The following is a 16,473-nucleotide window of genomic DNA, read 5'->3' as shown; positions in this document are numbered from 1 at the left end:
AGATCATATGAAGAAATAATTTACAGCCTCTCAACAGAAAATGAATGTTCCGGATGGTTATTATTCAACCAAACCTACTTCAAATGTGTAACTGCAGAAGAAGCTAGCTGGTTTGTGTATGTATGTATAGTGCTTCATATATAAGTAACATCTATATCAGCAATTAAGGGTGCCAAAGTATTGTAATCCTTGCAACGGACAAAGATGTGCTTGTGTTGGGTTTGTTTTCAGTGCCTATATAATGGGTTTTACTCACCATTATAATGTTGTACATCATTCAAACTTGGTAACCATATTGGAATTCAAAATAGCATCTATCTATTATGTTCTTTTCATTGATCAAGGATGCAAAGATCAAGTTTTTCTCCAAATCTAAAGTGTTACAGGCCATACGTAAGACTTGAGCAAATTATCTTTCATGGTGGCCATCTTGGATTTTAAGATGGCGACCGTTTTGTCGCTGACCTCGAGGTCAAATTGCTTGGGGCCGGCAATATTTGACATCAGTGCCTCAAAATACCCCTATATGCCAAATTTCAGTGTCACACGTCATGTAAAACTCAAGAAAATGACATTAATGATTTCTCATGGCGGCCATCTTGGATTTCAAAATGGCGGCCGACCCGATGGTCAAATCACTTGGGGCCCGCAATATTTGAAATCGGCACCCCAAATTAAGCCTACACGCCAAATTTCAATACCGCAGTTCATATAAAACTCGAGAAAATGATTGCAATAATATATCATGGCGGCCATCTTGAATTTCAAGATGGCGGCCATTTTGCCCCCGGCCGAATGGTCAAATTGCTGGGGGCCGGCAATATTTGAAATCAGTGCCTCAAAATACCCTTATATGCCAAATTTCAGTGTCACATGACATGAAAAACTCAAGAAAATAACATTTAATGATTTTTCATGGCGGCCATTTTGAATTTCAAAATGGCGGCCGACCCAATGGTCAAATTGCTTGGGGCCGGCAATTTTTGAAATCAGCACCCCAAATTAAGCCTACATGCCAAATTTCAATACCGCTGTTCATATAAAACTCGAGAAAATGATTGCAATAATATATCATCGCGGCCATCTTGAATTTCAAGATGGCGGCCATTTTGCCCCCGGCCGAATGGTCAAAATGCGGGGGACCGGCATTATTTGAAATCAGTGCCTCAAAATACCCCTATATGCCAAATTTCAGTGTCACATGCCATGAATAACTCAAGAAAATGACACAAAATGATTTTTCATGGCGGCCATTTTGGATTTCAAAATGGCGGCCGACTCGATGGTCAAATCGCTTGGGGCCGGCAATTTTTGAAATCAGCGCCCAAAAATACCCCTGTATGCCAAATTTCACACTTTCTGCCAGATTCGAGCATCTTTTTCACATATCTACTGCACTAATTGGTTTGTGCTAGTGTATGATCACCTACTTAATGTTAGAAAGACCTTTACAAATTGGCCATGTTAAAATTGTTATTTTGGAATGGGGTAGAGAGAAGATAGAACTTTGTGAACTTAACTGAAAAGAACTAGAGTGGTACCTTCAAGGACGTATTTTGAAAAGGACACAGAGTAAGGTAAGGCATGCATCTAATGGGCGATTCCACACTAGAACTTCAAAAATATCATAAATTTCAAATTGCTTTCAATAAGTCATAAGTAGTGTAATATTTTACTATGATACCTAAATTTTATGAAAATTATGAGTTTTAACCAAAAGTGAAGTCGGATATGTTTTTTGGGGGGGAAACAATGGAATTTTCAATTTTCAATAATTTTGCTAATTAAATAGTCAAGTACAAACTGAAACAATTATTGGCAAAGCACGAGAAGATTGAACATATTGCAGGTCAATGGAATAATGTATCATTGATGGTCCCAAATAATATTTACAACATTTTCATGATCCATAATAGGGACAGCCATGATTTTTCCGAACCCATTTTTGGCAATGTCCCGTACGACACATATAAATGCAAAAGTTTTTCCTACAATTTTATTTTTGATGATGCAATTTCACAATATCAGTTTCTCTTTCTTTGACCCATGGGTGATCGATTTATCCCATAAGGATCTAATATCTGCCCTTCATTTTTCAATAATTGTCCTTTTAAAAGTTGTCCCGTACGACACAGTCTGTGTCGTACGGGACATGTCCCGTACGACACGCAATATATAATGCATTTAATTGCAGGATTTGGATTCAGAAACTATAAATAGTAGGCCTATTTTAATTCAAGTAATTGATTTGACATAAAATGAACTGAAAAAATATTTTTTTATCTCCATAAAACATGAAATAGGTGATTCTAACCATTTTAATTGATTTCATGTAGGTGTATTCTTTTGTGAATCCCTTCAGCTAAACTGATGATTTTCTCTGGTCAGAGCAGGTTAATTTCTTTGTCACTGAGCATGAAAAGAAAACCTTTATAATTAATTCATCCCAGCCTGGAAGATGACTTCCTCTTGCATGCTAATGTGGAATTATTATATGATGTAAAAAAAATGAAAAAATTACATATCAATCAACTATTTGGACTTCCCTTGATGATCACTAATTTTTTTATATACAGTATTGAAACTCCTTACTTTTTTCAAGTTGTAAAAAAAAAATCTGGAAAATAAGACAAACCATATGGTTTCATGAAATGCAGAAAGGTTTGAAAAAGTAGAACCGCATTTCTTTAGAAAAAAATATTTTGTGGAATTACAAGTGACAGTTGTGACATATATCATGTATATATACATTTTATATGAAAAAATATAACACTTTAGCCCCACAATTTACACAAACAGTTTCATTCATTCATTGTTTAAATAATGTATTGGAAATCATCAATTAATCCACTAAAATATAACTTCACACAAAACCTCAAGTTTTTCAGCTCGTAAAAATGCTCTGAACCCTTGTACATTTTTCATCATGAAAAAAATGATAACATATTGCTCCCGATTGTATATATTGAGGTTACTTAATTATATTGTCCCGAATGACTACTTATTAAAAGACTTTTCATTAAAAAGGTAGAATTTAGGGGCAATGCTCCCCTTCTGATTGATAAAAGTTCATTGTTTTATTTAGACTGCCCAGTACAACACGCTAGTGCCTGTACAACACACTAGTACACACAAGTGTCCTGTACGACACACAAGTGTCCCGTACGACACATTATTTTGTTTATGATATATTAACAGAAATATTCAGCCAATTGGGGTTTCTAACATAATGAATGTCTTTAGTTTGATAGGACTATCATTATCATCAGCCAAATAAATTGATTGAAGAAGTCAAAGAGACATAAAGTAAGAAAGTTTGGCTTCAATTTAGAGATGTTCCGTACGACACATTTTGAGTGTCCCGTACGCCACAATGTTCTCGAAAATTGTAATTTGCTTTATTTATTCATGAATGTTTATTTTGCTTTCTTTCATAGATGTGTTTGTTCTTGGGTAATTGAATATCAATTTGAGTTCAGTTTCTATGAAAATTATCTGTCCAACTCACAAACTTTAGATTACAAACTTGAGGTTTCGAAAAAAGCCACCTTTTCTGCGTCCGTACGACACATTTCTATTTTAAATCTGTATTATACAGGATGTGAATTCAAGTCATTTGACCTTGATCATGTGACCTGAAACTTGCACAGGATGTTCAGTAATACTTGATTATTATTATGTCCAAGTTTCATGAATCAGATCCATAAACTTTCAAAGTTATGATGGTAATTCTACAGATACCCCCAATTCGGCCAAAGTTCATTGACCCTAAATGACCTTTGATCTTGGTCATGTGACGTGAAACTCATGCACGATGTTCAGTGATACTTGATTAACCTTATGTATAACTTTCATGAACTAGGTCCATATATTTTCTAAGTTATGATGACATTTCAAAAACTTAACCTTAGGTTAAGATTTTGATGTTGATTCCCCCAACATGGTCTAAGTTCATTGACTCTAAATGACCTTTGACCTTAGTCATGTGACATGAAACTCAAATAGGATGTTCAGTAATACTTGATCAACCTTATGGCCAAGTTTCATGAACTAGGTCCATATACTTTCTAAGTTATGCTGTCATTTCAAAAACTTAACCTTAGGTTAAGATTTTGATGTTGATTCCCCCAACATGGTCTAAGTTCATTGACTCTAAATGACCTTTGACCTTAGTCATGTGACATGAAACTCGAATAGGATGTTCAGTAATTCTTGATCAACCTTATGGCCAAGTTTCATGAACTAGGTCTATATACTTTCTAAGTTATGCTGTCATTTCAAAAACTTAACCTCAGGTTAAGATTTGGTGTTGACGCCGCCGCCGCCGCCGCCGTCGGAAAAGCGGCGCCTATAGTCTCACTCTGCTATGCAGGTGAGACAAAAACAGAAAATAGGAGAGAGGAGACTACTAATATTAGAATGTATAGGTCAGAACATTTCCATCGGGGGGGGGGGGGCTACAAAAGTATTCATAGGTTTTTTTGTATTGCTAAGTAGCAAGAGCATTCAATAGGAAATCCTGCCGATAAACACTAATCTTCCTTTTGTTCGGGGCGTTGACCATCTGTATCCTGCTCTTTTCGGAAGGAATTCGTTTGAGTGGCCGCCCACTTCTTTTGTTTGGGTAGTGCAGATATCATGAACTACTTGGACGTTTCCCTTTTGAAAAGAGCATGAGATGAATGGCGTGATAAACTGCTTTCTTTTCTCTTTTTTCAGAATAGTAGACTAAAATAATAAGAAGAGGGATGATGGGGAGGGAAAAAGTTCAAAAGTGCACCGAGATCAGCTCAAAGTACTAAGACATTACAAGCTTTCTGTTTTTTTCTGAAAATACCATCGATCGATGAAACCAAGGAGATATCATTCTATCTAGAGTAATATCTCCTTGATAAAACAAATAAGACGAAAATGGTGTATAAACGCGGAGCTTATTACGCGACGATATTGCAGAAAATATTTTAGCTCATCTTTCAGAACGATATTGATCAAATCACGTGATCAGGCCTTGTGTGCGCGCGCGCGCGTACGTGCACGTCATGGAATTTATCCTCCCGTCTGACTCCAACGAAAAATTCGGGTAAATTTGAAATGATATCCTATTTTGGGGATTTTTCCCCACGTAGCTGTATATTTTTTCATTTGGTTATCGAAATAGGTTTATAAAGGAAATAGTGGCAGATGTTTTAGTACATAACAATTACGAAAAAGCTGAAAAACTTCATCGAATCAAACCAAAAAAAAATCGGCTTCTGTGGAAGCCCGTCGCACGCAAAGGGTTAATCAAAGTATCACTGAACATCCTGTGCAAGTTTCAGGTCACATGATTAAAGGTCAAATGTCATTTAGGGTCAATGAACTTTGGCCAAGTTGGGGGTATTTGTTGAATAACCATCATAACTTTGAAAATTTATGGATCTAGTTCATGAAACTTGGACACAAGGTTAATCAAAGAATATAAAACATTTCAGCTCGAGCTTCGCATTCGCATAAAATTCCATCCTGTTCATAATTAGATATCAACATTTTTATTTATTAAGGAAGATACCCCTCCAATCCAAACATAAGCGCACAAAATTTATCGTTTTTTATATTGTTTCAGTATAAATTGTAAGGCAAGTGCCAGTGAAAGTGTTGACTTTTTTTGGGGGGGGGGTGCGGGGCTTGTCATTTTTTTGTAAACCAAAATGTCCCCCTTGGAAATCCTGGATATGCCTCTGGGTTGGATATAGATGACTATTGGTCGTCGGACGTCAGTAATCGGTACTGATATCTGTCGGTAATCAAGGACTTCCCTCCCCCCATCCCCACTGGAAAAGGCCTAGCTATACCCCTGCTTACACATTCCTCTGGTCCCCCCTTTCTATCCTATGTACCCGATCCTTTCGTCCGTCTATCTATCTTTCTCCAATTTCAATTCTCTCAACCTTCTGACCTTCCTGCCAGTGAGTGAGTGATTTTTCCCAAATCTATTACTGTCGCATATATTTTCACGTTCATATTTATTTTTTACGAGTGAATGGATGCATTTATTTTTGTTTTAACTGTGTATATGGAAATGAAAAAAAATGCAAATCAGTGCACGAATACATCTGATTTCAATGTCAAATACCTCTTTTATAACGTCTCAAAATGACCAGAATAGGGAATATAATGTAAACACCTTCAAAGAGGAATAAAATAAGTATTTTAATATAAACATTGCAATTACCACTTGATTAGAAATATATCGATCACGATCCAATACATTTATTTCTGGAATGATATACCAAAATAGAATTAATTTTGACAATAAAGTGCAAGCACCCGATACAACCTTTCCCACCTTCAGTGCCACTTCCTAACCTACACATCCAAATGTGTATAGGGGTGGGGGGGGGCTACAAATTGCAGGACAACAAGGACTGCGAGGTGCCAAATATCCTCGTTTATTGGTAATTTTCTGACCGAATGTATAATTTCTACACGTTTTACATCATGCTGTAAAAAGGCTAAATAATGATTTATAAAAAATGTTCGCTGATATTTGGGCACTGATTATCAGCCCCACTTGAAAAAAAATTTGCGTATGCGTCCATGCCAACTAACCCTCTGTTACACCCACATATGTAATAGTCGCCCGCAAAAGTAATAACACTTTACCCACAAATGTAATTCTTTTTGATCGCCCACAAATGTAATAATGACTTTATCCACAAATGTAATAGATTTGAATGGATTTTTGGCGAATCCGTTCTAAACTAAAATCCTATAGTAGTACGTTTATATAGCACAAAAGTGCAGTCTTTTTTTTTTCTTATTTAAAAAATATAATATAATTCCAAACTAAGATACGATGATGATATTCCAGTGGAATAAAAATAAGAATCGAGCTTAGTCTTTTATCCAGACCCAGTTGATTAAAACTGGTGGAATAAATGTCTTTGTTGTTGTTTTAAATTATACGGCGCGGATTGTGAATATATACGCTAAGTAAAGTAATAACACTTTACCCACAAATGTAATTATTTTTGATCGCCCACAAATGTAATAATGACTTTATCCACAAATGTAATAGATTTGAATGGATTTTTGGCGAATCCGTTCTAAACTAAAATCCTATAGTAGTACGTTTATATAGCACAAAAGTGCAGAGTCTTTTTTCCAGACTCGGTTAATTGAAAAATTATAATATAGGTGCTAGGTATTTTTTCCAGACCCGGTGGTTTAAAAAATTATAATACAAGTCCAAAGTCTTTTTCCAGACCCGGTTATTTAAAAAATTACAACATAATTCTAACTTTTTAACTTATACGGCGCGTATTGTGAATACATGCGCTAAGAGTAAATTGAGAATCAAGCATAGTCTTTTCTCCAGACCCGGTAACTAAAACTAAAACCCTATAGTAATGCGTTCATATAGCACAAAAGTGCAAAGTCTTTTTCCCAGACCCGGTTGTTTAAAAAATTATAACATAGTCAAAAGTCTTTTTTCCAGACCCTCTTATTCAAAAAATATAATATAATTCCAAACTAATTAACGTATACGGCGCGTATTGTGAATACATGCGCTAAGAGTAAATTGAGAATCAAGCATAGTCTTTTCTTCAGACCCGGTAACTAAAACTAAAACCCTATAGTAATGCGTTCATATAGCACAAAAGTGCAAAGTCTTTTTTCCAGACCCGGTTGTTTAAAAAATTATAACATAGTCAAAAGTCTTTTTTCCAGACCCTCTTATTCAAAAAATATAATATAATTCCAAACTAATTAACGTATACGGCGCGTATTGTGAATACATGCGCTAAGAGTAAATTGAGAATCAAGCATAGTCTTTTCTTCAGACCCGGTAACTAAAACTAAAACCCTATAGTAATGCGTTCATATAGCACAAAAGTGCAAAGTCTTTTTTCCAGACCCGGTTAATTCAAATGTATAATATAAGTCCAAAGTCTTTTTCCCAGACCCGGTTGTTTAAAAAATTATAACATAGTCCAAAGTTTTTTTTCCAGACCCTCTTATTTAAAAAATATAATATAATTCCAAACTAAGATACGATGATGATTATTCCAGTGGAATAAAAATAAGAATCGAGCTTAGTCTTTTCTCCAGACCCAGTTGATTAAAACTGGTGGAATAAATGTCTTTGTTGTTGTTTTAAATTATACGGCGCGGATTGTGAATATATACGCTGAGAGAAAATTGAGAATGAACCATAGTCTTTTCTCCAGACACGGTTACTTCAAACTAAAAACTAAAACCCTTTACCCACAAATGTAATATTTTCACACACAAATGTAATAATGCACTTTACCCACAAATTTAATAATATTTTATCGCCCGCAAATGTAATAATGACTTTATTCACAAATGTTATAAAATTGAAGGGATTTTTGGCGAATCTGTTCTAAATTAAAACCCTATAGAAATGCGTTTATATAGAGCAAAATCACAGTCTTTTTTCTCTAGACCCGGTTATATAAAACATTTAAACAATCTTCCAAATAAAGATTAACAAAAATCTTCTTAATGTTGAATGACATAGAAGTTTAGCGTAGTCTTTCCTCCAGACACAAATATTTCAAATAGCAAATAAAAACTTATAATAAATAATAAAAAAACACAAAGACCCACGATCTCATTAATCCTGAACAAAATGTAAATATAGCATAGTCTTTCCTCCAGACCCAGTTATAAAAAAAATCATTCAAAAATAAAACAACACCAACCAAAAATAGAACCCGAATCTTTTCAACATTAAATAGTGTGTGTGTGTGTGTGTGTGTGTGTGTATATGTGTATTTGAGTTTTGTCAGACGTGTATCGATCAGATATGATTATTTAGGTCTGGTACTGACTTTTAACGTCACCATCCGATAGACGTGACCAGGGCTCGAACCTCTGCATCAATTTGTAACTTCCCCACATAGCTTGGATTACAGGCGCACGCCACAACGCCCAGTTGAAATATAGTTGTTGTTGTTGTTGTTTTAGCTTATATGGCGCGTATCATTCATTAGTGAATATTTTCACCAAATATTCACTTCTCAGCATGCGCGTGGTTGCTATTAAAAGCAAGCACGGCCTAGGCCCCCCCCCCCCCCCAATACCCAACCAAGACAATGTGATGCCTGTCAACAGACCTCTCCTTCCGAAGTTTGAAAAGAGAAAATAAAAAGTGTAATATAAAATACATGTTACTGTATGATATATCATAACCAAATATGAGGAAACAATTAATTAATGCAGACATTCTGGGCTTGTGCTCGGTGCAATTTAACTCATGTGTTATTATTAAATGTTATATGTTTTACATGGATATCTGGAATATTCTATCGATTCATAGATGGGTGACACATGTGTACATAGACTCAAGGGGAACTTCAAAATGCAGTAGCCAAAATACAAGTAAATTTAGAGAGAGGAAAAAAATAACAAAACAAAATAAAACATATTATATACATATATACACATTATATACATTTATTTACAGGCGCTATATCTTGTTATGCAGAGAGAACTTGAAAATAAGTCTATGTGTCCTTCGTACGAAAGACACAAGTGCTCTCTGGTGTGAAACTTTTGCTGAAGACAATGATCCCTCGAGATCTGCTGCCTCTTGGCAGTCTGTTTCCACTAACAGCATTGTTATTTCTATAATATATTTTGCGCATTCAGTTAGAAAATGTCTTGTTGTTTCGGGCACTCCACAAACATCGCATAATCCAGTTAGGCGTGTTTTGAAAAGAAATAGGTTTTGGTTTAATCCTATATTATCCATTCTTAGGCAGTGTAAAATTTATTCACTATTCTTGTGATTCAAAGAACATTTAAAAGTTCCTGCTACATTTTTGTTTATTCTTTTCAAGGGGGATACAGTTTCCTCCCATCTATTTTGCCATTTTTGGATGTAATAATATTTGACCATACTATTTGATTCTCTTTTTATTTATTTATTTTATTTTATTAAAACATCTTTCAACAGGATAAAACATTAATCAGCTCGCAGGCTGTTTCACATAATGGTCCTGCATAAAGAAAATATACACATATTAAAAGGAAAGATTACAAATAATTAGGAAAACATGTAATTATATACAGCAACGTTAAAATACAAATAATGCTAAAAAATGAAACATCAGAAAAAAGAACAATAAGCAAGATTTATCTCATAGTAAGATAAAGAAGTGAAGGAAAAGGAAAGAGGTACGTTTTATATATCGATAGTGACAGGAATGGGTCTCAATTTAAAGAATCGTAACAATATTTATACTCATATGAAATCATAATAATCGATAATAACTAGATGTGTATTATTTGGCAATCATGCTAATAGTATCAATACTACAGATATTATGGACCAAAGTAGAAGGGTTGAATAATTGTTATAGATCTGAGCGAAGTTTCTTGTAATGATGTTTGAAACTTTCAACAGAAATGGCATTCTGGATGTCTTCCGGGAGTTTGTTCCAAGATACTGCTCCGGTATATTTGAAGGATTGTTTAAATAAGGATATGTTAGGTTTGGGTAATACTACATTTAGTGAATTTGCATTCCTAGTGTTCATGCCATGGCGATCGAAGTACATTTCAATTTCATTTGATAAGCGGGGAGGGGCAACGCCCTTATACACTTGTACATGAGAATTGCCAGAAAATAATCTCGACGTTGGTCAATAGTTTGCCAGGAGAGTTGATTTATCAATGCATTCCCGCTCGCAATTTGATAGTCAGAAATTCCAGATACATATCTGGCAGCTCTTTTTTGCAATCTGTTTAGCGGCAATTTGTAGGCTGCTGGACAGTTGCCCCAAACAGAGATTGCATAGTCTATACAGGGCTGAATTATGCATTTATACAGGATATTTAGTACATGTGAACTCAGGAATTTACTCAACTTGCCTAAAGAGTAGATCTTATAGGCAATCGATTTACATAATTCTCTTAAATATACATTCCACTTCAGGTTTTCATCTATCACAATGCCTAAATATCTTATAGACTTTACCTGTTCAATCAGATCATTATTAATGAGTATATTCAATGTATCGGATGATCTTAATTTAATTAGTATTGTTTTGGTTTTGCTTGTATTAATGCGTAATCGGTTTCGGTTATACCAGTCATTTAAGGCGTCTACATTTTTCTGTAATTTCTTTGTTACATCTTCCAATTTACTGTCAGAGGCAAATACTACTACATCATCAGCAAATATGCTGCAAGTACCTTCAGTAATACATTCAGATATATCATTGATAAAAATTAAGAACAGGATGGGGGCCAGAACACTGCCCTGCGGTACTCCAATTGAAAGCTTTTTAATATTAGATAATTTACCTTTGGAAAATACAGCTTGCTTTCTATCATTTAAGTAGTTTTTGAACCAAGTGAGCATATTATTGATAATTCCATATTTTTCGAGTTTAAATAGAAGAAGTCCATGATCTCCACAATCAAAACATTTTGAGATGTCTAGAAAGCATGCAGCAACCATTTCTTTCATATTTAATGCATCATAGAAATCACCTAAGACACGATGTAGGCACGTTATTGTTGAATGGTTCGGAAGAAATGCGTATTGATCAACATTAATCATGTCATGCATTTGAAGGTAGGATAGTAGTTGAGATTGTATTTCCTTTTCTATGATTTTGGGGATGTGACTAACGACTGAGATTGGTCGGTAATTAGATTTTTCGTCTTTTGAACCCTTACCTTTGAAAATTGGTGTCGTACGTGCAATTTTCCAGTCAGCAGGAACAATTCCCGTATCTAAACTAGTGTTAAATATGTCACATAAGGATTGGGCAATAAAAGGGTCAGCTAATTTCAATAATTTTGTATCAAAGTCAAGAATATCTAAGTTACTATTTGAGTCCAAATTGTCCAAATGCCGTAGAATCTTTGAATAGTCAATTGGTTGAAAATTGAATTCATAAATACATGGTGGATGATTCCACTTTAATTTTTCTTTGCAAAATGATTTAGAGATATTCTTACCAGTATCAATAAAAAAATCATTCATTTCATTACATTCAATATTACAACTAGGGTCCACAGATTTCGACACCCCATGAATCTTATTAAGTTCTGACCATAATTTCTTAGAATTATTTTTATGTTTCTTGTGTACATCATGGAAATATTCTTGTTTCCGCTTTCGGATGAGACAAGTAATATAGTTTTTTGCCTTCTTATATTTTTCATAATATTCAGTGCGTATTTCATATTCATCAGAAGCCACTGACTTTCTTTTGAGAAAATCTCTAGTGTAGATGAGTTTTATAATGTCAGGGGTCATCCAAGGGCATATTCTATCTTTTACTCTTGCTGTTTTGATAGGTGCATGTTCATTACATATTGTCAGAAAAGATTCCTTCCAGATGTTCCATGTTTCTTCAACTGGACCGTTATTGTTTCCTTTGAATATTTCAGCATTTTCCACAGAAGCAATGAACCTATTTACATCGAATGATTTATAGTCACGAAAGCGACGACATTTGTGTTGTTTCTTTTCGGTGGAGAAAGCAATGCATGTATATATCATATAATGGTCGCTCATAGAAATTTCTGCTACGTCACATATAACATGTTTCTGAGGAATTTAGCTTAATATGTGGTCTATACAGGTTGAAGAAGTCAAGGTTACTCTAGTAGGTTTACGTATCATTTGTGTTAAAAGAAATAAATTTTCTAAGAGATTTATGTGATTTTCATGGAGTGATTCATCAACTCTATAATCAATATTAAAATCACCCATGATTACTAAATCAGATGGATCATCGGTTGCCTTTTCAAACACATCCAACATACTGTTAAAGTAATCAGTATTAGAGATAGGTGGTCTATATAGACAACATATTCTATTTCAGAACTTTTAAGATCATCGCGTTGAGTACATGATAATGTGTTTTTAACATATATACAAACACCACCACCACGGCGACCATCTGTTCTATCCCTACGGAAAAGTGCATATCCATCTATTGATACCAGATTGTCACTTATAGTTTTAGATAGCCAAGTTTCAGAAATGCATAAAACATCAAGATCAATTTTCTGCAAGAGAAATCGCAGTTCATCTAGTTTCCCATACATACTACACTCCCAGAAAAAATGTAACCAACTGGTAAAAATTTTAACCAGCAGTTGGTTTCCTGGTGCACCGACCAACTCTTGGTTAAAAGTTAAACCAACCCCAGTTGGTTAAAGTATTAACCAACTATTAATTAAAAAATTAATAAATTATTTATTCAAATTTTTTAACCAACCCTGGTTGGTTAAAGAAATTAATCAACAGTTGTTTAAATCTAAGCTTAACCAACCTAGGTTGGTTAATGTCTCAAACCACACACACAGTTCGCATTCATATCACGTTGAAATTACAGAAACAGTAAATGAGTAAGTCAGTGAACCAATCTTCGCGTTTGAATGAATTTTATTTGAAAAAGCGTACTATTCATTACCATGATGGATTAAAAACTAAAGTCAAAGCCTTGAAATAACAAACATTCTTTACATCAAAATACAAGTTCTTTGCATTCATAACAAATTCCTCTAAATAATCTGCTTTGCATGAAGCTTCAAATTTATTAAGAGGTTCCACTACACAATTGGTATCTCTTTGTATATAATGAGGTCCTTGGGACCATGAAAATTATCTTATTACATGTACCGTAAAACGGGGTGAATATAGGGACAGTTTTTGTATAATTTATCGTTTATGTGACATTGCCAATCGAAAGGATTCTTGTACAATATGTCCTTCTATGATAGCGTATCATTGGTGACAATTTTTTTTTCAAACAATGTTAGAAATTATGAACATATGAAGATATGACTGTCCCTATTCACCCCGATTCTTTATAATTTCATGGAAATGGAACAGGGAAATGGATACTTTGTATAACTTCAAACTAAACTCAACAATTCTATACACATTTTAACAATTTAGCAGGCATATTTCATGGAGAAAACTCCCTCTTAACGTACTCTTAGATTTTAAATGTTTAATCCTCTCATTTTGTAGTAGTTTTCGGTAAAGTTTAATGAAGCTGAAAATATCTGAAATAGTTGTCTGCTTTGTGTCTTGTATCAAGAGAGAACAATGGGGACTAATTTCTGACTCAAAGAAAGGTGAAAGAGGTGTTGAGTTCCGGGTTTTTGGTGGAACAGGGTGTATCAGCAAAAAGAAAAATGATAGCAAACATTATGCCGATAAGTAGTATGGTTTCACTTACAAAAGGCCCTTAAACTTCTAGTAATATATAAGTATTTAGATACAGAGGGCTCATTTGAAATGACATTCAATGAAAAAAAATATATAACGCTACAACGCGCAACTACAACAGGTGTTTAAGCATAGCCACATAATAGCGTACAATAAAACATTAAAATAGTGTAAATATACCATTTAAGTGAATATTATTGCATGTTCTTGTTGGATATGAGTGTAAATTGTTATCATATATGAAAATAAATCCATGAATACTGGAGGAAGCATGTCATAATTATATCTATACATAAACAGTGATATTTGTAAAGTATTAAGTACACTCCCATGTGATTTTACAGCACAATAGCATGAATGTACATGTACCCCAAGTGCATCTACCACCCAAATTTGGTTGCTATTGCAGCAACATATGCCAAGTTATGTGTCATAAGAGTTTTGCAGGTAAACTTATCTGGGGTCTTAATTCCTACTCTATGCTAGACAAAAAAAAGTGATATGAATCGGTTGTGAGATGAAGGAAAAAACACATATTGTCGTTTTTACATTAATTTGCAGTTTTAAGTACAATTTAAAAATTATGTGCACTGAAGTTTGATGCACCTAACTTAGATCTCCAATACAAATCAATAAGAATATAATAAAGTTAGAAATGAAGAAGTATTTTCTGATTTTGAAAGATGAAAAATTAGCATAACAACAATTTTGTGTAGAAATCTTAAATCTTCCCATCAAGCTTTATATCAGTTTAAAATATCAAAACAAATTTTGTCAAAGAATGAGGGAGAAGAATTTGTAAATATGGATGGATGATACACCATGGCATGTAGGCCCATTCAGTCTGGCAGAGCTGATAACAAATTGCACATGTAAACTTCCATAACACAAATAAATTACAATTCATTAATTTCAAAATGATAAAAGTGATGATTAATGGTAAGTTGTCGGGAGGAAATTGCACACTGAAAATATACCATGTTAAGTATACCAGAAATTGGGTTAATATAAACACAACATCAAACGTAAGTTTCCCCCTAAAGAACCCCATCATATTGTCCAGTGTAAAAAATTATTCAAGTTGAAACCAAGCATGGGATATAGCTAGGGTTTCGAAAATTAGCTAGATCCATGACTTAATGAGCACAACATGAAAAAAAATTGTGTTCCACTGGAAGATATGATGGGCTCCTTTAAAAGTGAAACGCCCTTGGTGGCCTTGGCATCATGCAAATTGTCTTGGCAGCATTTTGACGTCGTGGAATTGTGGTTTGGGTACATTCTGGGTCCAACCAATGAGTTCCTTAGAAATTTTGGGGACAAAGTCCATAAAAATTTGAAAAGTGTAAAATATAGATTAATTGACCTTAAATGATTTTTGACCTTGACTTTGCAACTTGAAATTTACTACAAATGATTGGTGATACTTGATAAACATTGTGAACAAGTTTCATGGAATTCAAACTGATACTTTTGAAATGAGAGTAAAAATGAAAAAGCTTGATCTTTCAGTAAAGTTTTTATGATTAACCTCAAATGACCTTGACCTTGGCTTTATTACTTGAAATTTCTTCTAAATTATTTGTGGCAATGGACAACCCTTGTAAGCATTTTTCATCAAATCTAAACAAGTACTTTTGAAACGAAGGTAAAAATTCACTTTAATTGACCTCAGTTGAACTTTAACCTTGACTTTGTGACCTAAAATTTATCGCGTTTAATTTGTGTTACTTGATAACCATTGCAGACAAGTTTCTTTGAATTACAAATAAAAAAATTACAACAAATACTTTTGAAATGAGGGTAAAAATTCAAAAAACTTAACCTCAGGTTAACTTTTTAAAAACATCGTTCAAGTCAAGTTTGGGGAGATGATACCATTCACATACATAAAACTAAAAAAAAAAAAGGTTGTTGTTGATTTCATATTTATCAAATCAGTCAACCGACTGCTGGCTCATCCAGGTGCGGAATCCAAGGATGGATGCCGCTTTGACAGGTTCTCCCAGTTGGTAGACAATGCTCTCCAAAATGCAGTATGGCTGATAGTCAACATCTAGTATGAAGGTCATCTTGAAGACAAGATCTACTGCTGCTAGGGTGCTTGGGCAAGCCACTGCCCTGTGTTCCACCACGGCAAATGCTTAGAGTGGGTCCCACCTGCTCCCTCCAATAAGCAGAAAAAAATGGCTGTGGCTTCTGCTCTTTGCTCACCATGCTTGTGGTGTAGAACTCCACACTAGTCCCTTCCTGTATAAAGCAAA

This window comes from Lytechinus pictus, chromosome 19, assembly GCF_037042905.1.
Source record: "Lytechinus pictus isolate F3 Inbred chromosome 19, Lp3.0, whole genome shotgun sequence".
NCBI lineage: Eukaryota > Metazoa > Echinodermata > Echinoidea > Temnopleuroida > Toxopneustidae > Lytechinus > Lytechinus pictus.
Note: the sequence above shows the minus strand (reverse complement) of the source record.